General features: G+C 42.5%; 1 long non-coding RNA gene and 6 other non-coding genes across 8 annotated transcripts; 4 read left to right on the plus strand and 3 right to left on the minus strand.

Moving 5' to 3' along the window:
- The first annotated feature begins 73 nt into the window (after positions 1-73).
- LOC139035595 (uncharacterized) lies at positions 74-26,360 on the plus strand. 2 transcript variants are annotated; one of them, XR_011488207.1, is made up of 5 exons: positions 74-243; positions 1,472-2,634; positions 20,762-20,847; positions 25,085-25,227; positions 25,458-26,360. It is a non-coding gene; the product is annotated as an uncharacterized lncRNA (long non-coding RNA). The 2 variants fall into 2 exon arrangements; XR_011488206.1 differs by lacking the exons at positions 20,762-20,847; positions 25,085-25,227; positions 25,458-26,360 and adding an exon at positions 17,225-20,104 and having other exon boundaries at positions 77-243.
- Positions 420-491, minus strand: TRNAP-UGG (transfer RNA proline (anticodon UGG)). The gene has a single exon. It is a non-coding gene; the product is annotated as a tRNA-Pro (tRNA).
- Positions 1,505-1,594, minus strand: TRNAY-GUA (transfer RNA tyrosine (anticodon GUA)). The gene is given in 2 exon segments: positions 1,505-1,540; positions 1,558-1,594. It is a non-coding gene; the product is annotated as a tRNA-Tyr (tRNA).
- TRNAT-UGU (transfer RNA threonine (anticodon UGU)) lies at positions 2,784-2,856 on the minus strand. The gene has a single exon. It is a non-coding gene; the product is annotated as a tRNA-Thr (tRNA).
- TRNAL-UAG (transfer RNA leucine (anticodon UAG)) lies at positions 18,202-18,283 on the plus strand. Its single transcript has one exon. It is a non-coding gene; the product is annotated as a tRNA-Leu (tRNA).
- On the plus strand, positions 22,492-22,573 carry TRNAL-AAG (transfer RNA leucine (anticodon AAG)). The gene has a single exon. It is a non-coding gene; the product is annotated as a tRNA-Leu (tRNA).
- On the plus strand, positions 25,713-25,802 carry TRNAY-GUA (transfer RNA tyrosine (anticodon GUA)). Its single transcript is given in 2 exon segments — positions 25,713-25,749; positions 25,767-25,802. It is a non-coding gene; the product is annotated as a tRNA-Tyr (tRNA).
- Positions 26,361-27,336: the final 976 nt, after the last annotated feature.

The raw sequence follows: 27,336 nt of genomic DNA on the forward strand, positions 1-27,336 counted from the left end.
AGCGCCCCACTTCTCCCAGGAGGCGCTTCCCGCCAGGACCCGCCTCCAAAGCAGGCGTCAGAGCAACCCCCGTTCTAGGCGGAACGGGAGGGTTTCTGCCTGGGCTGAGATGGAGCTTGGAGGTCCGAGCCTGATACTCACTGGCCAAGAGGACGCGGCCTGAGGGGGCCTGCAGACTGCAAGACCCTGGCCCCTGCTCCACAAGGCTGCCTTTCCCAGGCTGGCGAGAGTCCACTAAGCCAGGTAATTTGGCCCGCACACATAACCTGCTCCAGCTACCTCATGTTCGATCAGTGTACATCTTTTGTAGAACAGTTAGGACCGCTGGGAAATTTGCACAGAACAGCGGGAAAATTTGCACAGAACACAGCTTTTTTCAGCTATTAGCAAAGGTGGGGTAGAAAGGAGAAAAAAGAACTGGGCTCGTCCGGGATTTGAACCCGGGACCTCTCGCACCCAAAGCGAGAATCATACCCCTAGACCAACGAGCCACGGCAAAACCGAACTGCAGAGATTGTCTCTGAATCTTACCTCTCCGTCAGCAACTGGCCGTGTGGTTGCTCTGAACTTTTATTTTCTGTGTAGACGTTTACCTCTGATTTTGATTAGCTGTTCTTTATGAAGTATCACGTCTGACTCTGACCTCACTTATTCTCCATCCGCGTCCTGGACCCCTCCAGACCCCAGATGGGGTGAGAAGAGGCAGCTTTTCAAGACGTCAGTCCCCGTGTCTGAGCTCCAACAAGCCCCTCCCTGAGGAGTCTCTTTGGGTTCCAGACAGGAGGGAACCTGCAGAGAACCGAGTTGCAGCCTGAGGGCCCGAGCTTGGGTCGATTGCAAGACTGTAGGGTCCTGAACACCAGGACAGATGCCCAGGATGTGTATCTGTCCGACTGCTACTACTTCGCGAGAGTGTAAAATCCTAGGGGCAGGAATGACGGGCATCAAAATACCGGTAGCCAGTATTCTGATCTATTGTAGGTGAACCAGTCTGGGGCATGTTCATATAGATCAGACGCCCGAAGTTTCCTTGAATGAGAATCAAATGTTCCATTTCCCCACCTTTAAGTTGTTTCCACAGTTTGAAATTCTCTTTCCCAGTCACATCCCAGTTTACGTCAAAGCCTATTCCTCCTTCTTGCACCAGTTCAAAAAAAATTTTTTTTGGTTGTTGTTGTTGTTGGAACTATTGAAATCTGTTAACAGTTGAATAAATTAAAAGTCTCTCCCCACTGAATGGATATGTGCGTGTAGAGTGAATGAAGGTCTCAGGGGGCTGTCCCGCAAATTAGAGCTCTAAGGATCGCAGAATAGAATATATATATTCAGTACCAACGAGTGGTGTTGGATCTTCAACTTTTGAACCTCAGGTGGCAACCTAAATTCAGTTATACCATCAAACTCAGAACTTCTTCAGATGGTTGAAAGAGTTAGTGCTCACTCCCCCTTTTCTGAAAACTGTACCCAACAGGACCGTTTTCAAGATACCAAAACAGTCATCTCTTCCTTCGAGCCGGAATCGAACCAGCGACCTAAGGATGTCCACTCTGGAAAGTACTACAGTCCTCCGCTCTACCAGCTGAGCTATCGAAGGAAGCGCGAGCAGCAACTGTTTAAAATTTTGGATTAAGAACATTGATAAACAGAGGTTCCGGAACAATAGCCCACTAGTTGCCAGTGTGTGGATACCACGTAGCCGAGCAGCTTAGGAGAAAGTCCCTCATCCACACTTCTACGGACAACCCCTCTAGAGCTGAACTCTTCTGCTTCAGAGAGGTGTTTTCAAGCGGGCCTAACCTGTGAGCTCTTCACTCGAGTACCTAGAACCTGCGGATCTCGAGGCCGCCCCCAGCCGTGGCGATCTGCTGGCCTGTTGTCTTCATTTAGCGCGCTGCCCCGGGCCTCCTGGCCTGATGATGTGTGTCTAAAGTGGGAGCAGACACCCGGGCATTGGAAAACTAAGGGCTGAGGGGTGTAACATACAATTCTGATCGCGCACGGGCGAGTCAAGGAGAAGGGCGGGCCTCAGAGCTCTGGCCTGGGCCTCCCTTTTCCTCACTTCCCATGCTCGCCTCCATAATCCAGGAGCATTTGCACAAGCGAACTGCTTCTCCCTTCCGTTTACGCGTCCACAGACTAGCGGAGGGAGAGGCTGTGACGTATAATACATGGCTGAGCCCAATGTTTCTATGAGAATTGACTCTTGGAGAAACTATTTTAAGGTTTTCAAAGAGGTAGCCACAGATTCTTTGAGTCAATAATAAATTTAGTGACACGAGTCTCGACCCTAACTTTCCCGCTTTGATATTGAAGTGTTCGAAAACCCACTGAAACGTGGAACCTTGTCGGACAGCCTATATTCTCTCAAACGCCTAATCGGGACAGCGGACGCTGGGGAGAGGACTTGGTTCTGGACTCCAGGCCTGCTCAGAGCGGGTGTGCGGGTTCGATCCCATCTCTTTCCTCACCGCCCTTGTGTCCCGCCGCGGCACGGGCAGCCCCCACGGCTCTTGCTGTGGTCCCGCAAAGCCAGGACGTCCTCGGAGCTTGGCAGCACTTGCCGCAGTTTGTAACGGACTCTGCCACAATCAGGATGGCAAAGCAGCCCTTGCCCCCTACTATTGGAACCTAAAAGTAAGTGTTCCGCTCAACTGTTTATTTGGGACATCTGCAAACCGGCGGTAAGTTATAATTAGCGGAATTTCGGCTGGCGTTCAAATTTCACGAGAGTGGTGGGTAGCTGGTGAAGTAGATTTTTAAAAAGAGCCAAGGGATTATCCCGTAGGCCCCAGCGAGATTTGAACTCGCGACCCCTGGTTTACAAGACCAGTGCTCTAACCCCTGAGCTATAGGGCCCTGCGGATGACCACTCTCCTTTGTTCTTCAAAACAGCTTTTATGCTGGACCTTTATTAGGGTGCCTATATGTACTGGGCAAAAAACCCTGGATGTCGTTTCAATACTCGCTCAGTCATGTCCGATTCTTTGCAACCCCATGGACTGCAGCAGGCCAGGCGTTCCTGTCCTTCATCATCTACCTGAGTTCACCCAAACTCATGTCCATTGAGTCGGTGATGCCATCCAACCATCTCTCCCCTTCTCCTCCTGCCCTCAGTCTTTCCCAGGATCAGGGTCTTTTCCAGTGAATTTGCTCTTTGGATCTGGTGGCCAAAGTATTGGCGCTTCAACTTCAGCATCAGTCCTTCCAATGAATATTCAGGGTTGATATCCTTTAGGATTGACTGGTTTGATCTCCTTAGAGTCCAAGGGACTCTCAAGAGTGTTCTCCAGCACAATTCAAAAGCATTGATTCTTCAGTGCTCAGCCTTTATTTATGGTTCAACTCACATCTTTACATGAATATTGGAAAAACCATACCTTTGCCTATCTGTTCCTTTGCCAGAAAAGAGATGTCTCTGCTTTTTAATATGCTGTCTAGGTTTGTCAGAGCTTTTCTTCCAAGGATCAGGAGTCTTTTAATTTCATGGCTGCAGTCACTGTCCGTGGTGATTTTGGAGCCCAAGAAAATAGTCTCTCACTGTTTCCATTGTCTCCCTACCTATTTGCCATAAAGTGATGGGACCAGATACCATGATCTTAGCTTTCGGAATGTTGAGTTTTAAGCCAGCTTTTTCACTCTCCTTTTTCACCTTCATCAAGTGGCTCTTTACTTCCTCTTCAGTTTCTGCTATTAGGGTAGTGTCATCTACATATCTGAGGTTGTTGATATTTCTCCTGGAAATCTTGATTCCAGCTTGTGCTTCAGCCAGTCTGGCATTTCACGTGATGTACTCTGCATAGAGTTAAATAAACAGGGTGACAATATACGTACTCTTGACATACTCTTTTCCCATTTGGAACCAGTCATTTGTTCCATGTATGGTTCTAACTATTGCTTCTTGACCTGCATGCAGGTTTCTCAGGAGGCAGGTAAGGTGGTCTGGTATTCCCATCTCTTTTAAGAATTTTCCACAGTTTGTTGTGATCCACACAGTCAAAGGCTTTAGCGTAGTCAAAGAAGCAGAAATAGATATTTTTCTGGAATTCTTTTGTTTTTTCTATGATCCAACGAATGTTGGCAATTTGATCTCTGGTTCCTCTGCCTTTTCTAAATCCAGCTGGTACAACTGGAAGTTCTCAGTTCACATACTGTTGAAGCCTAGCTTGAAGGATTTTGAGCATTACCTTACTAGCATGTAAAATGAGTGCAATTGTGCAGTAGTTTGAACATTCTTTGGCATTGTCCTTCTTTGGTACTGGAATGTAAACTGACCTTTTCTGGTCCTGTGGCCACTGCTGATTTTTCCAAATTTGCTGACATATTGAATGCAGCACTTTAACAGCATCATATTCTAGGATCTGAAATAGCTCAGCTGAAATTCCATCCCCTCCACTAGTTTCGTTTGTAGTGATGTTTCCTAAAGGCCCACTTAACTTCCCACTCCGGGATGTCTGGCTCTAGGTGAGTGATCACACCATCGTGGTTATCTGGGTCATGAAGATCTTTTTTGTATAGTTCTTCTGTGTATTCTTGCCACTTCTAAATCTCTTCTGCTTCTGTTAGGTCCCTACCAGTCCTGTCCTTTATTGAGCCCATCTTTGCACGAAATGTTCCCTTGGTATCTCTAATTTTCTTGAGGAGATCTCTAGTCTTTCCCATTCTATTGTTTTCCTCTACTCCTTTGCACTGTTCACCTAGGAAGGCTTTCTTATCTCTCCTTGCTATTCTTTGGAAATTTGCATTCAGATGGATATATCTTTCCTTTTCTCCTTTGCCTTTCACTTCTCTTCTTTTCTCAGCTATATGTAAGGCCTCCTCAGACAGCATTTTGCCTTTTTGCATTTCTTTTTCTTGGGGATGATTTTGATCACTGCCTCCTGTACAATGTTACAAACCTCTGTCCATAGTTCTTCAGAAACTGTATCTATAAAATCTAATCCCTTGAATCTATTTGTCACTTCCACTGTATAATCATAAGAGATTTGATTTAGGTCACTACTGGAACTCTGTAGTCTCTTGCTGGGAACAGCGCAATATGGGGTCAGTGACAGGAACTACCACCAGATTAAGAATGCAGAAATTTGCCTAATCCAACATAGTCTAATGTAGTGAAAGTTTTCCACCCTCCACCCTCTGCAGATTATGAAAATGAAGAAGGGAAATTCTACAGAGAGGTAATTGTCGACCACAGATCTCTCAGACTAAATTTCAACATCCACATTTGGTTTTCTGTTTGACTTAGGACATGCACCAAGGGGCAACCGCCTGCCCCAAGTTCATAAGGTTAGCGATTTCTCCACAGCTCAAGTCTTAGTGCCAGAACAGGCATTCGTGAATTTGTTCATCCCTTTATTGGATAAACACTGAGCTCCAATTCTGTGCTAGGTGGAATGAGACATCTAGATATGGTCTTTACTTTGAAGCCAGTGGCATAGTCTTGTGGTATAAAGGAACGTTAGTTTTCATGAAATAACAGTGAGAAGTAGCTGTGCCGGGTGTGAGGGAGTGGTAACAGTGCTAAGGTTCACAGACCTGCGGAGTGAGCCATCACGGAGGCAGGCCTTCAGGAGGGGCTGGAACTTGAACGGCACTTTGAAGGCAAGTTAAGACTCACACAAGTTTGGGGACAGAGGGATCCGTGGTAGAGAAAAAAATTATGAGCAAGGTTGGAAAGAAAGACCTTGGCATTTAAAGTGCCAAGGCAGAACATTGGCTGGGGCAGATGCCAGCCCTTGTGGAAGTGAGGTATTGTAAAACAAGTTAGCAGGAGACTTAGAAAATTCTGGAATGAAGTTATACCACTTTAAAAATTGAACAGGGAAATTCACAAGGCATGAATATGAAGATTGGATTGAAAGGGAGAGAAACCAAAGTCAAGGGGACACCCAAGACTGGCCATGGTACAGATTCTCAAACATAAAATGTAGGAGAATAGTAGTATAGGATTGGAAATGAAGGAATGAATGAGAGCGATACAGGCAAGGGAGAGTCTGCTGAAATGAAGAAGAAGAAATAAGAGACAAAGAGGAAAGAAGGAAGATTCTCAAATATCATACTTTGAAGAAGCAAAATGATATTGAAAAAAGGAAATCTAAAGGAGAGATGGGTATCTGGAGAAGGCAGAGGGGTAAAGAAATGTTAGAATTTAGGTAGGCTGGATTTGAAGTGTAGATGGAAGCTATAGGAATTTATGACAGCTTGTGTCTAGAGTTCTGTAGATTGATAAGTCAAGGTTAGATCAGATTACAGAGGTCACTCACTGAGTCAGAGCTTATAAGAATTGTGTGCTCTTGAAGGAAGAGCGTACAAAGAGAAAACAACAGACGCCTGAAAATAAGCTTTCTGAATAGCCCCCTTGCAGGCCTTTGTCATATGAGTGTGTCCAACATTTTAAAAACATTTTCCTTACTTTTTTGTAATTTCAATATTATAAGTAAGATTGTCCTAGAAAACTTTGCTTTCCCACCTGGCAGCTGAGAGTGAGGATGGGACCTAGGTCCACCAATCAGATGCATCCAGAGAGGATTTCAGTTTAGAGGTGTAAATAATTGTCTTAACCCCTCTAATCCAGGAGTTAATAATTCCACAGGGAAATCCCATATTTGTCCAGTGGTGAAGGTGTCAGGTTCTTGGCTTTGGGATTTCTTAAGTCTATAGATTATTGCCTTTCTTCCATTCTGGAAAATTCTCATCTATTATCTTTTTAAGTTTTTTTTATTCTCTACTTTTCTTTCTCCATTCATGAAACAAATTTAATATATATTAGACCTTCACACCCTGTCCTTCATCTGTTAACCTCTCTTTCATATTTACTCTCTTTTTGTCTCATGTTGCTTTCTGGGTTACATGTTCTTACTCATAATCAACTACTGCTGTATTTAACTGAAAAGTGAAAGTGAAAGTGAAGTCGCTGAGCGGTGTCTGACTCTTTGCGACCCAGTGGACTGTAGCCCACCAGGCTCCTCCGTCCATGGGGTTCTCCAGGCAAGAATACTGGAGTCGGTTATTTTCAATTTTAGACGTTTTTGCTTCTTTTTCAAAACTACTAAGCCAAATTCTATAATTTCATATTCTTTGCAGATATCTGCCAGCTTTTAAAAAATCTCTTTAAACATAGCAATTATATTATTTTAATATCTATGATAATCTGTATTATGCTATCTGTTGCTTTAGTTGATTCTTACTCATGTCGAATTGTTTCCTGTGTAACTGTTTTATCTTTGAATGTATACTGCTCAATATCTTTGCAAAATTATAAGCAGTGAATTTTTGAGGTCAAGATGAAAGTTTCTTCCTGGAACAAAAAAAATTACATGGCTTTTGTTTCTCATATGTACTTGAACCATTGTCAGCCCAAAAGGACTCTAAAAAAAGTTCATGGTTAGACACTCCTTGGGCCTCCAAGATGATGTAAAGCCAAACTGCAAATCAGAGAAAAAGCATACCTGTGGTCCTAGCTTTCCAGTAAAAGTTGAAAGCTCTTCTTTTTATTTTCCCTTTCTAAGCTCAGCTGATTTTTGCTGAGCTCCACAGCAATTAGTGTAAGTGAAAGGTTAACTTCTTATTCTTATCTTGTGAGTATAGCTCTTTGGGGTCCCAACTTAATATTTGGAAGAGTATCTTAGTAGAATTTCCACTTTTGGTGGGTGCTGAACCTTGACATCTGCCCTTCCTTTTTCTCCTACCCAAAGATGCTGCCAAAAATATAACCCAATTTGGCAGTAATAAGCAAATGTCTTAAGAGCTACAAAGATTAGTGCTTTCCTTACCTCTCAGATTTCATCTTTTCCTTAGATTCCGGCTGATTAGTTTCCTGTTATCATATTAGTACTTTGATGCTTTTACAAAGATTTGGTAAAATCTTATCCAATATTTTTATCATTTTTCCTCAAGAGGTTGGTCCAATTTAATTAGCCCACAATTACTAGAAAGGAGGCTAGAGTGGTAGGAGCTATAACATCAATCATATTCTACCACAGGGACTGAGAAGGAGAATGCATCACTCTACAAAAGGCCTAAGGGAGAGAGCGTGCAAAAAAAGAGCAGTGATAGTGAAAAAGGAAGCCTGTGTACCTTCCAAGTCCCTCGTTATGACTCCTCCAGAGGCCTCACTGTATTCCCTCTTAGAATCTATGAGACTTCCCTGAATATTTACAGCAATTTTCCTTTCTATTTTAGGAAAAATTATTTTCAACTTAAAATACTCCTAAATAACACTGAAGGCATTAATACATGTCTCTACATTATAGCTTTTATTTTCTAATATTTGGATCAACATTTATCAAATGGCAGTTATATGTTGGCCACATATACAGATCTCTGCTCCGGTCAACTTGGTCCACTTATAATTCCCCAAATATAACTCGCTTTTCCAGTTGTGATCATTTGTTTATTATTTCTTCAACTAGAATGATTTTCCATTTCTCCATACCTGTCGAACACTACTTATCCTGGAAAGATTATCTCAATGTTCTAATTCACAATGCCTTTGCTTTTTTACCAAGTAGATATCATCTCATTTCCCCTCTAAAGCCTATGAACCTTTTTCATCTTTGCTATTCCTTCTTCTTCACTCTCTCTCTCAGGATTTTGAACAGGACACATGTAATGGAGGTGTTCCCTAGCACCCAGAAGTAAGCATCTAGACTGCCATTACCCATTCAACTACACTCAATCAGTTATGAAATTATCAGACTGAGTAATTCCGTCCTTCCTGAATTTCTTCATCTTATATGAAATATTGTTGAAAGAATGCACCCTTTTATTTTTTTAATCTTCCAGAATTACTTCTAAATTCTGTTTTCCTATCTATGTCTATGTCCACCTTTTGGAAATGCTACAAAAGATACAAAGAAAGAACTGAATGAGATGGAAAAGAAAAAGGAAAGGAGATTGCACTACACTTAGTTATGGACTGCTTTATCTTGTTTTTAGAATTCAGTGTGTTAGTATACCATCAGCAGTTTTAGTACACTATCAGCAGTACGTGAACCGAGAACTTTCAGATGTACAAGCTGGATTTAGAAAAGGCAAAGGAACCAGAAATCAAATTACTAACATAAGCTGTATCACAGAAAAAGCAAGGGAATTCCAAAAAAAAAAAACCACATGTACTTCTGCCTCATTGACTACTCTAAAGCCTTTGACTGTGTAGATCACAACAAAATGTGGAATATTCTTAATGAGATGGGAATACCAGGCGACCTGACCTGCCTTCTGAGAAATCTGTATGCAGGTCAAGATGCAACTGTTAGAACTGGACATGGAACAACAGACTGGTTCCAAACTGGGAAAGGACTATGTCAAGGCTGTGTATTGTCATCCTGTTTATTTAACTTATATGCAGAGTACATCGGGCGAAATGCTGGGCTGGATGAATCACAAGCTGGAATCAAGACTGCTGGGAGAAACATCAACAACTTCAGATATGCAGATGACACCACCCTAATGGCAGAAAGCAAAGAGGAAGTAAAGAGCCTTTTGATGAATGTGAAAAAGGAGAGTGAAAAAGCTGGCTTAAAAGTCAACATTCAAAAAATGAAGGTCATAGCATCTGATCCTATTACTTCATGGCAGATAGATGGGGAAAATGTGGAAACAGTGTCAGATTTCATTTTCTTGGTCTTCAAAATCAATGTGGATGGTGACTGCAGCCATGAAATTAAAAGACATTTGCTCAGAAGAAAAGCTATGACAAACCTAGACAGTGTATTAAAAGCAGAGACATACTTTGCCAACAAAGGTCTGTATAGTGAAATCTATGGTTTTTCCAGTAGTCATGTATGGGTGTGAGAGTTGGACCACTAAGAAGGCTGACCGCCGAAGAATTGATGCTTTCAAACTGTACACTGGTGCTAGAGAAGACTCTTGAGGGTCCTTTGGACTGCAAGGAAATCAAACCAGGCAATCCTAAAGAAATCAACCGTGAATATTCATTGGAAGGGCTGGTGCTGAAGCTGAAGCTCCAATATTTTGACCACTCATTGGAAAAGACCCTGATGCTGGGAAAGATTGAAAGCAGGAGGAGAAGGGGGAAACAGAGGATAAGATGGTTGAATGGTAACACTGACTTACTTGGATATGACTTTGAGCAAACTCAGGGAGATAGTGAAGGACAGGGAAGCCTGACGTGCTGCAGTTCATGGGGTCGCAAAGAGTTGGACAAGACTTAGCGACTGAACAACGACAGTTTTATGCACTGTATTCTCAGCTCCTTGAGGGGAAGGTTGTATGGGTTTCCAAAATACCTAACAAAGTGACCAGCACACAGTGGTATTAACAAATACTTGAAATGTAGAGCAAACTACTACCCAGTTATGTTCAGAGAGTAAAAGATATTATTTCCCCCAGAAATCTGGAGCCCAATATATTCTTTTAGTTTCCTCTTCCTGAAATTACTGATAAAACAAGCACTGAAAATCTCTAAGGGACTTCCAGCTCTCATCTAATTTAAATTCCAGGATACTAGTCTGAATTCAGGGGCCAGTTCTCATTTTACATGGTCACTAAATGGTGTACCTAACACTAACAGAGATGAATGCTCCACCCACCCAACACACACAGAGTATCCTTACAGAAAAGAGGAGAAGTTACCTAAAAATAAATATATGGTTACCTACTGAGACTGAGAATATATAAGATAATGTTTATAACAAAAGACTGGGTGAAATCTGTTTAATATGGCATATGCATTTAGCCCTGCTGAGGCAGATTTCCTTTGAACAATGTCTGACCTTCTTTCTCAGGCTAATTCATAATTTCAGACCCTCAAGCAGACACACTTTCCAGTGAGAGAAGCCCCACCTAAGAAACTTATTTGCCTAACAGGGCAAACTTTGTTTCCTACACATTTGTTCGGCAGAAAGTATGTCCTCCTGAGGGTCTGGCATCACACATTAGGACTGTGAAGGAAAGTCAGGCATTTCTCAAAGGAAATTTGCCCTAGTAGGGTTGAATACATGCATTAGGAAAAGAAGGAACACTTTCAATCTCCTTTTATGGAGCCAGTATTATACAGATACCAATAACAGACAAAGACACTACAAGAAAGGAAAATTATAGTCCACTACCAATGCAAAATGCTAGCAAATTGAATTTAGCAGTATATTAAAAGGATCATCACAATGACCAGGTCGGATTTATCTCTGGGATGCAGAGATGATTCAACATGTGCAAATCAATCAATGTGATAAACTATTTTAACAGAAAAAGAAGAAAGCCACATGACCACCTCTGTGCTATGCTTAGTCGCTCAATCGTGTCCAACTCTTGCGACCCCATAGACTGTAGCCTGCCAGGTTCCTCTGTCCTTGAGATTCTCCAGGCAGGAATATTGGAGTGGGTTGCCATTTCCTCCTCCAGTCCAACTCTTTAGGACACTGTAGACTGTAGCCCTCCAGGCTGCTCTGTTCATGGAATTTTCTAGGCAAGAATACTGGAGTGTGTTGCCATTCCCTTCTCCACGACCATCTCTAGATGCAAAAAAAGCATTTGCCAAAATTCAACATCCATTCATGATTAAAAAAATACTCTCACTATAATAGGTATAGAAGGGACTTATCTTGACACAACAAAGGTCATATATGAAAATCCCACAGCTAACACCATAATTAACAGGGGAAACCTGAAATCTTTCCCTCAGAGATCTGATATAAGGCAAGGATGCCCACTCTCACCACTTCTATTCAACATAGTACAGGAAGTCCTAGTCAGAGCAATTAGACAAGAATGAGAAATAAAAAGCATCCAAACTGGAAAGAAGTAAAATCTTCTCTGTTTAGAGATGACATGTCATATATGCAAAAAATCCTAACTACTGAGCAACAACCAAAAAAACCTATTAGAACTAATAAGTGAACTCCGTATAGTTTCAGGACATAAAGTCAACATGCAAAAATCAGTTGCATTTCTATATGTAATAACTATGCAAATAGGAAATTAAGAAAACAATCCCATTCACAACAGCAATAACAACAACAAAAAAATACTTAAGAATAAACTAAAGAGATGAGAGCTTGAACTTTCTGACCTGTATCAAACTCAAGGACATCACTAGTCAATTTCAAAACAACATCTGATAGCAGATTCTAGCTATAAGCTTGTAGTTTCAAAGTGTCCCCCACCCATTTCACAACTATGTTATCATATCAAACCCCAATCAATCCTTATGAAATAAGCACCCTTACTTCTTCTAATTCTTGACAAACAACTTATGTAACCTCACAGTTTTTTGCCTTTGTAATCGTTCCTCATTTTGTAATCCCATGGAACACAATTCAAGTGCTTCCTTGAACTTGTGCCTACTGGGCTACTGTCTTAACAGACCCTCAAAAAAAATTTTTTTTTGTCTTAACCAGGTCGCTGTTTCTGGACTTCTTTGTTAACAAGGAATAAGAAACAAAGAAAAGATAAAAAGGAATCTTACTGTAGGATGATACAAATGTTTTAAACCTTGATTATAGTGATGGTTATACAACTAGATAAATTTACTAAAACAATCATTGAATTGTACACTTACAAGGATGAATTTAGGTATATAAATCATATCTCAATAAAGTTTTTAAAAAGTATTGATAGAAATAATAGAAAGCAAATAGCAATCAGGAGACTTAATCTCCTCTATTTCAGAAATTACATTTAACATAAGTGGAACAAATACTGTTGTTAAAAGCAAAAATTGCTAAATTGAGTAAAATTAGACCTAAGTCTATGCTGTTTATAGAAAACACATTTTAAATGTAAAGACATGTGTTAACAGAAATAATCAATAAACAACAGAAATAGAAAAGAGTTTGATCTGTGCCAAAGCAAAGACTGTAACCCAGGAGACACAGATTCAATAAGCTCTCGAACTGTGTTGTAGTGGCCTCCAAAATGGGAAAAGCTTACATAGGCAAAAACTGCAAAGTTATGTAAGTTGTTTGTCAAGATTTAGGATTGGATCTGGCAAGAAATAAAGGTGTTTGTTAAACAAGGATTGCTGCTAGCAGATGCTATTTTGAGAATAGCTGGCAGTGTCTTTGAGTCCCATACAGTTAAAACAAACAAACAAACAAAATTCAAATTCTTAGATTCAGGAACATGTTTGAAACCATATCCACAATGGCTACCCAGCTCCATTTTGAATGCCTAAACCACAGTTACTCCATTTTGACTTAAAAATGTATTCTTTTCTTTCATGGTTAAAGCAGATGTACAACCCATGTTTGACAAGTCATAAGACAGACTGTTCTAGTTAGCATAAAGTTCAAGCCAAATTGTGTATAAACCAGTATAATGTGGCTCTATCTCAATATATGAAAAATTTTCCCATCATACAGATGTTAAAAGTAAAAAATGGAAAAGACATACTATGAAAACTAAAAAAAAAAAAAAGCTGATATAGCTACCTCAATATCAGATAACAGATTCTTTAAGATGAGAAATACTATATGAGATATTGAGGAATATCTTATTATTAAAGGGTCAATTCTATACAAAGCACAATATTCCTTTTGGTATCTTTTGGTACGTCCATACAAGGGACTATTATTTAGCACTAAGACATATAGGCATGAGCTATCAAGCCATGAAAAGACATGGCAGAAATGTTATGAACTGAATGCCTATGTTTCCCCCAAATTCATATGTTGAAACACTAACCTCCAATGTAATGGTATTTGGAGATGGGTCTTTTGGGGGTACATAAGATTAGATGACATCATGAAGATGGGCCCTCATGCTGGGATTAGTGCCCTTCTTAGAAGAGATGCCAAAAAGCTAACTTTCTCTTTCTCTCTCTGTACCATGTGAGGACAAAATGCTTGACTGCAAGCCAGGAAGATAGCTTGCATCAGATTCCAACCATCCTAGCACTCTAGACTTCTAGCTTCCATAACTGTGAATAAATAAAATTCTGTTGTTCAAGTCACCCAATCTATGGTATTTTGTATGGCAGGCTGAGCTAAGACAAAAAACTCAAATGCATTTTACTAAGTGAAAGAAGCCCATCTGAAAGGCTACATATTATATGGTTCCAACTACATGATGTTCTGAGAAAAAGGCAAAACTATGGACACAACAAAATGATCGTTGGTTGCTAAGGGTTGTGGGGAGAGAGGGATGAATAGTCAGAGCACAGAAGACTTTTAGGGCAGTGAAACTGTTCTATTTGATATGGCAGGTATATGCAATACATTTGTCAGAAACCATAGAATTTATAACACATAGAATTTATAAACATAGAATTTTTAAGCTCTCCCACAATAGTCTTGAATTTCTATGTATCTAATAACATATCTTCAGAGGTAAGAAACAAAAGTTGACAGAACTGAGAGAAGAAATAGAAATAGAAAAACACACAATCATAACTGGATATTTGAACAAATCTCTCTCAGTAAGTGTTAAAGCACTAGACAAAATATTCAGTGAGATCATTAAAGATTTTATGAACACAGTAACCAATATCTGGTATTGAGAGGTAATTGGATAGATTCCTAAAAATGAAATTTTGGATAAAGTTTACTATGCATATGTTAACTACAAATTGCCATTTGCCCTCTGCCTCTACAAGGATTAAGTCACTAGCTGCTGCAGCCACTGACCTTCAACACATCCTGAAAGGAGCTCAGGGTGGAGATGAGGAATGAGGCACTCTGTGCTCTGGGAAAAACTGGTAGAACAGGGCTTCATTCCAGTAGTTATTTTCAGGAGAAGACTTTATGAGCTCAAATTCTTGTATCTTCTCACATCTAGAAAAGCACTAAAATCATTAATGGAAACATTTTCTCCTTGTGATTAGCAGCAGGCCTCTGCCAAAATGTGTGCTTGACTGAACATATCCCCCTTCACTCAAATCGTATAGAATACTGACTTCCCCTATCCCCTGGAGAAGGGAATGGCAATCCACTTCAGTATTCTTGCCTGGAGAATCCCATGGACAGAGGAGACTGGCGGGTTACAGTCCATGGGATCACAATGAGTCAGACACAACTGAGCGACATCACACACTTCACACTTCCCTACCTCTTCAGAGCAGATAGTTCCTCAGAGCTGTCTGAGACACTATCTCCTGAGCTTTAGTCACTCTAGATAAAACTTAACTCACAACTCCCACGTTGTACATTTTTTCAGTCCACACAAACTTCAATCACTCAGCTGACAGAATGGAGGACTGTAGTATGCATGTCTTGGTAGACTTAGGTCTCTATGATTCAAAGAAGAACACAAGTATTTTGCACACTACTGATAAGGGTGTGCACACCACCTTGTTGAAGCCTGAAAAACTGACATAATAAAAACCACATTTGGACTTAGAAGATCAAGGTAGTTGAGATTCCTTGTTCTTGGACCAAGATTTTGCAGGTGCATTGTTCATGGACTTCACACTTTCTAGATTTCAAATCGCTGAGGTTCTTCCACAGATGAGAAAGACCCCTGGTATTGAGTTTCCAGGATGATCTCATTTGATTAATTTGAACATGTGAAGAGCTGTCCATGTGGCCCACGAGAGGGTAATGGTGCAAGCATTTCTCCTAGTTTCGCCTGCATACTCACCTGTCATGCCCAGCAAAACAAATACACTTGGCCAGAGACCTCAGAAGATAGCACAATTTGATTTCATTTTTGTGTAGTTCATCTGAGATCTCCACTGTTTCTAGTCCTGGGCATCCTTGGGTTACAGTCTATTCATGCCTTAAGGGTCATAAAGTGGTCGGTACTGTTCCTTAGTATTGGAAGGATCTTTTCCTTGTCCTTAACAGTTGTCTTTACTATTTTGTCAGGGTTTTCTGCTTTTCCCTCTCATTTATATCTAAGGCTTCTCATTTTTTCCCCTACTGCCACCACACTGAGCACCATCTCTTCCATGCACATTGTATTCAAGACATCAGGAGATCTTTGACTCCTTTAGTTCACCTTCCTCATTTCTGTTGGAATTCCAAAATTCTACAAAACTGATCTCTGCTGCAATCAATGGTTCTCAAAGCATGGTCCCTGGATCAGTAGCATTTGCATCACCTAAAAACCTGTTAGAAATATAAATTCATAGGCCCTTGGTCTTCTAAATTAGAAATTCCAAGAGCTGAGTCCAACAATTAGTCTTTTTAATAAGCCCTCAGGTGACTGTGATGCCTGCTGACATTTGAGAGTCAGTGATCTACTGCTGGAGAGATGGCCCTCTCCAGTGATGTCTCTCTCCACAGCAGCAGGGAGCTCTGGCCCCAGTATGCCTACCTCTTTAACCCTTGAAAATGCATTGTGGTTCATTGACAGAGATCCCACAGAGGATCTGAATTAGCAGTCTTCCTCCAATCCCTGCTCCCTTCACTTCTATGTTAAAACTTATGGGATTTCAAGAAGAGATCTCTGTTTCTATGCCCAAATTTCCTCTTCGGATAAAGACACCAGCCATATTGGATTAGGGCCCACACTAATAACCTCAATTTTAACTTGGTTATTCTGTAAATATCTTATTTCCAAATAAGGTCACATATTGAGGCACTGGGGATTAGGACTTCTATATAACCTTTTGGAGGGACAAAATTCCACCTACAACAAAGACCACAGACTTTTACAGGAGGCTCTGGGAAAATCCCCTTTATATGTCCAGGGAACCCCCAACACCACCATGGGATTAATTTTCTTTTCTCTTGGGGGAAATTAAGAGATAGTGACAATTGTCTATTCTTAAGGAAGTAAGCCAGGTCTGGGTGCTTCTTCCCTAACATAGACGGTATATTTGCAAGAGGGAGGGAGGCACAAAACATGAACATATACAACCTCCCCATTTAAAGCTCTTCGTGGAAATTTGCTCCCCAAATAGCTTTAATGTTATTAAATGAAGGGTGTGATCCGATGTCATCAAGGAGCCACAATTGCTACTTTCTTAAAAGGCAGAAAATTGGCCCAAAAATCCCCCAATCCCACCACCCAGCCTTTTGCTGTTACCTGTTCCCCCACCCCACCACCACCTCCAACAAGTCGAGGCAGTAGTTGTGAAATAATTCTGCTACAACCACACACTAGCGAAAGAGATAGCAGCATCTGGTCGTTCTGTAATTTCCAATTCGTTGTAAGTAAAAGAAGCAAGAGTTCCTTTCCGCATGGGGAACACAGAGACTCAAGTGTGTGGACCCTAAACAGATGCTCAAACGTTTGGAAAACTGATGTGTGTGGCTACTCATCTCTGTGTCAAGAGGAGTGACAGTGTAATGCTAATTTTTTCTCTTTCCGGCTCCGTTCCCAGGCTCCTCTCCGTAGGCCTGTAGGCTTGGGATTCTCGGTAGGATGAGGTGCGGGAGACGCGGAGTTCACGAGTACCAGCCTGGGCTCAGAATCCGCCCTCAGCCCCTGGAGAAGGGCTTCTCTGGCTTCTCCGTCTGCAGTCGCCAGTGGTAATAACCGCTGCATGGCTCCAACTGCGCAGGGGAGACAGGACCTCTCAGAGACGCAGAAATATATGCTCCAAAGAAAGGGACTAAAGGCTCCCTGGAAGCAGGAACCGATCCAACCTAAGAGCCTTCTCTTGCAACAGACTGAATTGCGAAGATTCTGCTTGGGCTGACACTAGGCAGCGGACATTGATTGGCGTCGACTTTTTGGGCTCTCGGCCACTAAGAACAAAAGGGAACTGGGAGACAAGGGGTTTTTTTTTGGTCTCGTTTTGTTTTTGTTTGCTTGTTTATTTTAATCCTTTAACGCACGCCTGTCTGCCTCCTGGAGACTCAAGACTGCCCTCCCGGCTTCAGAATCGAGAAGTATCTAACTCAAAATTTAGCAAAAAATTGAAGTCCAGGCACCCGGAGCTGACACGGAAAGGCAGCTTTGCTCATTCTTACTCCACCACCACCAGTATCCCCAAGCAATATGGATACTGATCACTTTCTGTCCAATCAACAAATAGTTTTCGAGCGCTTACTGGATGCAAAGCAGAACCTGATGCCACCCACCTTCGGGAAGTTGTTTCATTCCACACCCTAACAGCTGCGCTTCCGGAGCGATACTTGGCTTTGAAGTTACTTCCCTTTTAGTTCCTCGAGTGATAAAAGCTATTTGGGTTGGGTGGATACAGGTTCGAGTTCTAGTAGAGCAGAGAAGAACTTTCTTAGTGTCCTCTGATGATATCTAGAATCAAAGTTTGGGGTCACAGAGGAGAGGACAACGCTGAAAAAAAAGGCAGAAAGGTATAACTAGCAAGTGTAGGGGGCTGCTTGGTGTGGGTACGGTAGCGTGGCCGAGCGGTCTAAGGCGCTGGATTTAGGCTCCAGTCTCTCTGGAGGCGTGGGTTCGAATCCCACCGCTGCCAAGGTTTTGTTTCTTGATCGTGGATGATCACGACCCACGTCCTCACTACAGGACCGGATGAGGACTTATCAAAAGGATAGCATTTAAGCTGGGGCTTTTTGAAGTTGAGAGAAGAGAGGTGCAGAGCCTTGAAAGTGCACGTGCCCCACAGCGGGCTGCCCCAGCAGAGGAGAGCCGGGAGTGAAGACAGATTGTCTCATCATTTGCTGCTAAACCAGCAAACTTCGGGCAGTTGCAGAATGTCCCTGTGCAGTTTCTGCTGCTGACTGCCTCTGGGATCCCTACTGTTTCCTACTGGGTGATCTCTATTTATCTGCTGCTCTCCTCACTTGAACAGCACCCCCTCCCTCCCTCCCTCTTTCTCTTTCCTCCCCCTCCAGGCAAGGGTGGTGAAGTCAGGCCAGTAAAGCAGATGGGTTAAACTGGAAAAGAATCATCGAGGAAGGCAACTGCTCCTCAGTTTACCAACTGTGCCACCAGCGACGCCGCATCAGCTCAGGGGAGTGATTTAATTCCTAGGCTCGAGTCAGCCAAAGAAGAGTACTCCGACTCTACCTAGCACATAGTGTCCTAGTGAATTGAAGTCGCTCAGTCGTGTCCGACTCTTTGCGACTCCATGGACTGTAGCCTACCGTGCTCCTCCGTCCACGGGATTTTCCAGGCAAGAGTACTGGAGTGGGTTGCCATTTCCTTCTCCAGAGGATCTTCCATAGTATCCTAGGATGGGTTCAAAGTCAGGATTTGAGCTCTTAAAGAACACTCTCACTTTCTGACCCTAGAGGGCAGTGCCTTTCCTGCCCAGTGTGCACCACCTTTGGTTCCCAAAGGGTGCATTGGGCATGGTTTGGCACCGACTGCACTCAGATTTGAATCCAGGTATCTCCCCTTCCTTAAGCCTTTGAGGAGTCATTGGTTCATTTTAGTAGGTGGTGATGGTCCTGACTGGCCTATGGAGGCAAACAATTAATTTGTCCATGTGACTTGTTACTCTAGTCAGCTTCTGAAAGTGAAGTGAAAGTGTTAGGTGCTCAGTCCTGTCTATTTGAGACCCCATGGACTGGAACCCGCCACGCTCCTCTGTCCATGGAATTCTCCAGGCAAGTGAAAATTCTTTGCTGTGGGGGCCTGTTATGTGCATTGCAGAATGTGAAAATGTCTCCAGACATTGCCAAATGTCCCCTAAGAGGCAATATCTGCACTAAAGACTCAGGCTGCAACTACACTGTTATCTCTCAGTGTTTGGCTTGTTGTGTCGATTTCCTACAACATCTTTTGAAAGGTAGAGGTTCTTAATTTTATGAAGTACAGTTAATCATTTTGCTTGATTTTTCTTTTATGGATCGTGCTTGTAATGTTACATCTAAGAAATCTTCTTCCAACACAAGTTGACAAAGATTTTATTTTAAATATTTTATAATTTTGGCTTTTGATATATTTCAGTCAATTTTTAATTCAGTGTGAAGTAAGGATCAAAAAAATTTTTTAAAGATCATTTGTTGAAAAGACTACTTTTCTCTACTGAATTGTCTTTGAAATTTTGTCAACAATTAGTTGATAATATATGTGTAATTCTACCTCTGTACTCCTGTTCCATTGATCTATTTTTTTTTTTGTATCTTAATGCCAATACTACAGTCTTGATTATAGCAGCTTTATAGTCTTGATATCAGACAGAGTGAGTCCTTTAACTTTTCAGAGTACTCTCCTTTTCAGAGTTGTTTGGGACATACTATGTCTTTGAATTTCCATATGAATTTTCCATATGAATCACTCAGCTGGTTGTTTTCTGGGGAAAAAATAAAAAGGCCTGTTGTTATTTTGACTTGGATTGCATTGAACCTATAAATTATTTAGAGATAATTGATATCTTAACAATATTGCCTTCTCATTCATTAACATAAAATGTTTCTCCTTGAATTTAGATTTTCTTTCATTTCTCTCAGTCTTTGTGTGTGTGTGTGTGTGTGTGTGTGTGTGTACAAGTTTTGGACATATTTTAATGCTAAGTATTTCATTTAATAATTCTATGGTAACTTGGATTCTTTTTAAAAGAATCCAATCAATTTCTGATTGTTCATTGCTGGTATATACTATGTGTATATATATATTATACACTATATATATATTTACATATATGTATGTATGTATATATATGTGTGTGTGTGTCCAACTCCTTGTGACCCCATGGACTGCAGCTTGCCAGGCGTCCCTGCCCTTCACCACCTCCTGGAGTTTGCTCAAACTCACAGTAATATATACAATTAATTTTAATATTAATCTTATATTCTACAATTTTCCAGATTCACTTATTAGTTATAGCTTTCTGAAGATTCCACAGAATTTTAAAATAGGCTTTCAAGTTTGATTTGCTTTATACTTTTCCAATTGAGTTTTATTCCAGATTGGTTTCACAACAAAGCTTATTTTAAACCCGTGCATTTCCCCACTGCTAACAACTCCATCCTCCATCAACCCACAGATCAAAGAACTGAAGCTACTGCTCAGCTGTGAATGTGACATCAGCTACAGACTTTTAAGGAATCTAGAACAAAGTCCTGGAGCCAGGTCAGTGACTCAGTCAACTCCCAAAACAATTTGCAGTCCCGAATTCGCAGTTGTGTGGTTTCAGAAGTGTCTCTGGCCCTGCCACTCTGCTGAGACTGACAGGAAATCCACGCAACAACAGGGATCGGTGAGAGCCTGGAACTTCCACATTATCCCCAGTGATCTGTTGCCCACCTGCTAGAACAGCCACAAGGACAGTTGGGTCTGGGCCAAAGCCACTCAACTGGAGGCATGTTCAAGTGTTACACAGAAGAGGCTAATACTAATCTATAAAGAAAAAAATAGCTGCTCACATTGACCTTGGCTCACTATGTGCCAGGCACTGTGCGAAGCACTTAGTACTTCATCTTTGTAACAACCCTGTAAGGTAGGTTGTAGCATTATTTATCTTCATATCAAATGCAAATTGTGTGAGCATCTGTTCTCTCTTTATGAGAACAGAGAGAAGACATCTCTGGGTGTCTTAGAAACAGAGTGTAAAACCATGTAAGAAGCTTCTTCTCTGAAGAAATAATTCAGCAGAGCCACATGTGTGCATTCTTTGATGTTTCAGGTGAGGGAAGAGACTCAAGAGTGAAGTCACATACTTGCCTAAGTTTCAAAGCTATTAAGTGGCAAACAGTTCCTACAATGGCTGCAACCCAAGTTCCAGTTCTGAGAGAAAGGGACAAAACGACCCTTGAGTGGCCTAAACTCTATAGCTTTTCCTCTGGAAAATGACTCTGGAGAAGGCGATCTGTCAGTGAGGACAGGATATTCTGTGATAGTAACAACTGCCTGATGAGAAAGAGGGTAACAGCAGGGATCAGAAGCCCCAGTCTGGCCTCTATGGAGCTTCAAGATTTCTATCACCAAAACGTTTTTCTTGGAGAAATGAATATGTTTTGTCGCTGGGCTAGGATTTCCCCTCACAAGTTCCCTAGCAGATTCCGAGGGTGGATTTGCAACGCAGAGATGTCAACAGTGGCTACCTGGGAGACCCTTCAGCTCCTAAAGTCACCAAATGCAAATCGCTTGAGCATCTGCTCTCTCCTTATGAGAACAGAGAGAAGTGTCTTAGGAACAGAGTGTAAAACCATATAAGAAGCTTCTTCTCTAAAGAAATAATTCAGCAGAGCCACATGTGTGCATTCTTTGATGTCTCAGCTGGTGAAATAGGGAGAGTTATAGAATTCTGTTGGCATCTTTGGGTTGTTGGTTAGGTTCCAAATAGGCGCTGGAGCATTTGCAAATGCTCTAAAAACGCCATTGGAGGTCATGTTCCTTTAAAGATAAGATTTTCGTAGCTTTAATTAGCAACAGCCTTCGTTTATCTTTGTAAGAGATTTATGGCAGACTGAGGAAGCCGCAAGGAATAAAACGTAGTAACACTACAGAAGACCCACAACCTAGTGTGTGGTACAGATTTAATTTATTCACTACCCATTTATTCATTCACTAAATTCTTCCCCGTTAAGCCCTGGGTGGAAGATGAAAAATTCAGAGCCAACGAGGAGAGTAAAATTTTGCGTAAGTGTACGCTGTGCCCTGAACCCCTTGCTCTTGACGTTTGAAGTTAGGACTTCAAGAACGCATTGTGTAAAGCAGAAATGAGATGTAAAGAAAGTATAATCTGAAAGAGCAGTGAATGTGCACCCAGCAACTGGTAGCGTGGCCGAGCGGTCTAAGGCGCTGGATTAAGGCTCCAGTCTCTTCGGGGGCGTGGGTTCGAATCCCACCGCTGCCAGGGGGGAGCTTTTGCCAGTTGCAGAAGACTCTGAGATCTAAAATGAGACAAATATTGCACCTACTAGGTTAGAGGTGAGAGACTGAGCCTGTAGGAGCCAGGTTCAGTTAAAACTAGTCAAACGCTTTCTCTGGCGAGGAAGTTTTGCTAATTAGTAACGTTTTGATTGGTCTTCAAAGATGAATTTCACGAAGGGGATAGGGGTCATCAGAAACAAGTTTTAAGATCTTAAAACGGAAGCTTTAAGTGCAAACGCACTCCGGAAGACGAATTTGTCACATTCGACAAAGGACTGATGAAAGGGTAGGGGAAAGCGGGAGCGGTGTCCTGGGGGCCCCCCCCCCCCCCCCCCCCATTTTTACAGAGAGAAATTCACAGAGGCTTCGCGGGCAGTGTAAAATCGAAATTCAAGAGGCAACTCTTTTGGCAAAAGTGCAGGGAGTAGCCCTTGGGTCCATACTGTCGTCAGAGAACAGCGGAGACTTTAGAGTCAGTTCCTCAGGTCCTCAGCTCTCCATTGGTCTGTTTGCTCTGGGACGCATCTGCCTCCCCACGCCCAAGCCCCATTTCTGGTCTCCTGATGAAGACTCTGCATCTTTCTCTACCAGGAAGTGAGAAGGACAGGGAGGGTCTGAGGGTGACTGTCTGGAGTGTGACTCAACAAAAAGGCAATGTGCAAGGCGAGGAGGGAGGTGTTTAAATTCTTGTAGACTTGAATCAAGGATCTTGGACAACTAACTTGGAAAATCAGCTCACTGCCCCTACCGCTTGATTTCAAAAGGTCTGAGAATGTTTTAACCCATAATCTGAACTCCTATTAGACATTTTCACCTCTTAAACTGTGAGTACAGGTGACTTTGGATCTTTGCCCACATTTCAGGGTTCCAGGAGACTGTATGGATGGAATTTGATGTCCACTGAAATCCAGGTTGAATTAAAGTGTTACAGCTTTCTCAGTGTCTTTGTAGAGGCCCATTTTGCAGGAGAGAGCATCCTTAGGCAAAGGAGAGAGCACCATCAAGAGGTGGTGAAGGAGCAGAGATGGCCCATTTCCTTAAAAGAAACATCAAGAGAAGTTTCCAGTTCCTGGCTGAATTCTCAGTCTAAGGGTCTGCGGATGATTGTCCCTCTGTTGCTTAGAAAACTCACTTAACAAAATCGCAATCTTTGTTCAACATAAACATTGCACCCCTGCACTCACCGAGCTGAACTAGAATGAAGAGAAACCCAGTAATGCTCAAATGGTCTCAATTTAAATTCATGACAATGATCTCAAGTGCATCTGCATAATAATCTTACTATTTTTGTCAATCGCTTCACTGTACCATTCTTAAAGGCAAATCTTTCATCCCTTCTATGGTGTCTTTAAAATAGCAATACCTCAGCATCCATTCTCACTCTTGGCTTTCTATTTCACTAAGGAAAGAGAGCCATTCACAGGAGAATGCCTGCATGCACGATACTACAAGGTACCCATCTACAGGCATCTGAGGACTTTTATTCCTCCTGTTACTGTGAATGACCTAGCCAAGATACTAGCTAAGATCATCCCCTCTAACTGCACACTAGAAGCCATCCTTTATTGCTTACCCAAGAACATTCTTTCTAGTAACAGTATACATGTAAATGGATAGACATGGACAAAATCAACTCATGAATTTTTCAATTAATACATTTTTCTGTTTGGAGGCAGTTTTATGTAAAAGAAAACTGAGCACAATGTAAAGAAAGTTCTCATATACATGCTCTCCCTGCTCCTCTTCCAATATTTTCCCTTCTAATGACAAATTGCATTGATATAATACATTTTGTTACATTTGGTGAACCAATTAGACCATTTTGTTAATAATTAAATTCACGCATCATCCTAGCAAAATTTCTTTGTTTGCCATTAAAGATTTCTTCAAACCTGGAGAGTGAAAGAAACTTGCAATAAAGGTCCCAAGAGATTCTGAGCATGCATAATTACAAACACACCCAGGATAACTATCCTGAACTTTCGAAACTCTTCCTTTATTTTCCCACTGTCTCAGCCTGCATTTTAGACAAATATCTGTTGCCCTATATGCTGCTTTCATTGCACCCAGAAAGTGTTAGTTTCATCTGAAAGAGCAATGAGTGCTGAAACTTGGAGAGTTAGAAACAAATATACTGCAAATTCTGACATAGAGATATAGAAATAGAGAAAGACAGGGGAAAAAAAGAGAGACATAGAAACAAAGACGAAAACAGTGGAAAAAAAAAAAGTTACAGAGAAAAATCAGACCAAGAGGGCTAGACACCCTGAGAGACAGAAAGAAAATGAGAAACAGACACAGCTATACATGAAGGGGGAAAGTTTAAGAGAAAAGCACGAACTTAGGGATCAAAAAGGGATCAGAAATACACCTGGTAGTTGGAAGGTGGTGGGGAAAATAAAGAGGGCTGAAGCAAGGGAATTGAAGGGTGCAGGGAATGGAAGATAGATTCTGGAGAAACAGCTACTGACAAAGATTTCGGGTCTGTGGGCAGAAAAGATCCAAGTTCCTAACTGGCCTCAGCGAACAGGGCAGAAGAGTACCGATGGGCGCCGTCGTCCCCGCGGAACCGAACGTCACTTTCTCCATCACTTCCCAGGAAGCCTCACTGAGCGCAAAATGTCAGACTAGGTCTAGGTGAGCACCGCAGTCCCGGTCTGGAGTGGGTGTTGAGGCGAGGTGAGTACAGAACCTGGGGCGGGAGTTGAGTGGTTGGGGAGAGGCGGTTAGAGGCGGCGATTCTCCTCAAAAGGTCTTCACTGACCCTGCTGGATGCTTTCTGCTGCTCCCCATTCCTTCGCAAGCCCGCCATCAGACAACCCACGCTTCCCTTTGGCTGACGCCCCCTTTACCCTCACCTCTTACAGGGTTTCTGACCTAGGATGGCCGGTATCACACCAGTCCGTGTAGAAAGGAGCAGGGGAGAGAAAAGACTGTCCAGGCCCAGACATTCTGAAAATTGCCACCCCAGGATGCTTGACAACCACGGAGCTGGCATGTACGTCTCTCTTTGCCAAGAAGGCTTCCAACCAACCAGACGCTTGATGTACCCGGGGTCATCCAGTGTGTTGGCCTCTGTCCTTTCTGCAAAAAGGAAGGACCCAGGGTGAGCCAATGTGCACCCTTCGATAGCTCAGCTGGTAGAGCGGAGGACTGTAGGTCTACTACATGTGGACATCCTTAGGTCGCTGGTTCGACTCCGGCTCGAAGGAAGTGCCTCACTTGCTTTTGCCCCATCATAAATGCCACCACCTCCTGGCACCTGGTGCCTCTGCCCTGCAAATTGGCCCTTGCCCGTGCGCTACAAAATCATCTTCATTCTCACTGGACAAAGCCGACAAAGCCCTTCCGGAGTCACTTGTCCCTTTCCCAAATCCAAGGACACATGCCCTTCATCCAAAAGCAACCTGAGTGGACTTCGGCAACCCCTTCAACATCCCAAGCCCTTTAAGCTTTTATTCATGCACCTCTTCCTGGGGAAGACAAGTACCCCCTCTTGCACTACTATTTTGCTCAACATGGACAGATTCCTGACAAACACGTGTCCACACAGGAGCTGCCCACTGCAAGTCCTGGAGCCCAACAAGCACACGGGCCATCTCATAGTTCATGGAAAACCAAGGCATTCTTCTTGAAAATCCTCCCACTAAGTTTCCTAGTAGGTGGGATGAAAGGAGGCGCTTAGAGGTGGTGCTCCTTTGAGGAGCAGTGAGGCTCCTGTTCCTTGGCCCTTCCCATTTTTGCAAAAATAAAGGACCCAGTGCCTGTCAGTGGAAGATATGGATATGCACTCTTTGATAGTTCAGCTGGTAGAGTGGAGGACTGTAGACTTGATAAATGTGGACATCCTTAGGTTGCTGGTTTGATTCCGGCTCAAAGGAAGTGCTTTTGTTACTTTTGCCCCATCATGAGGGCTACTAGTGAAATGTGTCCACGGACATATGCCCTCCAGCCCCAAACACTCCTTTTCTCCTGCCTTAGGGGGCTGCCCCAACAAGGCACCCTGTTGACCCCCCAGCCCTTTTAATTTTTATTCACCCACCTCTCCCCAGGGACAGCAGCACCTGCTCTGCTACTACACTTACTCAACATGGATAGACCCAGCCACACAGTACCTGCCCACTACAAGCCCTGGAGCCAGACAAGCACTGGGCCATGAAATGGGTCATGGACAATGAAGGCATTCTTCTTGAAAATCCTCCCATTCAATTTCTCTTTCCTACTGTGCCTAGTCCTAGGGTGGTCCCTTGCTTCTCTCTTCTGTCTAGCCCAACTGCAATCTCTGTGTGTCCTTGTCCATTTCTCCAACTTTCTCTCTGACTCTCTCTTTCTCTTTCTCCCTCATTCTCACATTTGCTCTCTCTTTCTGTGTTTCTTTCGAATAATCCATAAATATATAGACATAGGGAGACAGAAAATCTCCATCACTATTCATTTTCTATACTGTGGGACAGGACTGCCACTCTGGGATATACCAAGCCACTGCCAACTGTACACCTGCATTGAGAGCCACTGGCATTGGCAGCGGCAACAGACACCAAGGCTCTCAGGATGGGGGGAGAAGGCTTGAAGTCACGATGAAAACTTCAGAGGCCCGATTTAGGTCTCCTGTCAGAGAACTAGGCTGAGGCCATGGGAAAACGTCAAATCCCTTGAAACATAACAGCTGTTCTGGTTGTTATAGGAAGCTTTGAGTTCCTTCTGAAAGACTAATGATTGACCCTGTACAATGGAGGGGAAAACACG

Source organism: Odocoileus virginianus, chromosome 6 (assembly GCF_023699985.2).
Source record: "Odocoileus virginianus isolate 20LAN1187 ecotype Illinois chromosome 6, Ovbor_1.2, whole genome shotgun sequence".
Classification (NCBI taxonomy): domain Eukaryota; kingdom Metazoa; phylum Chordata; class Mammalia; order Artiodactyla; family Cervidae; genus Odocoileus; species Odocoileus virginianus.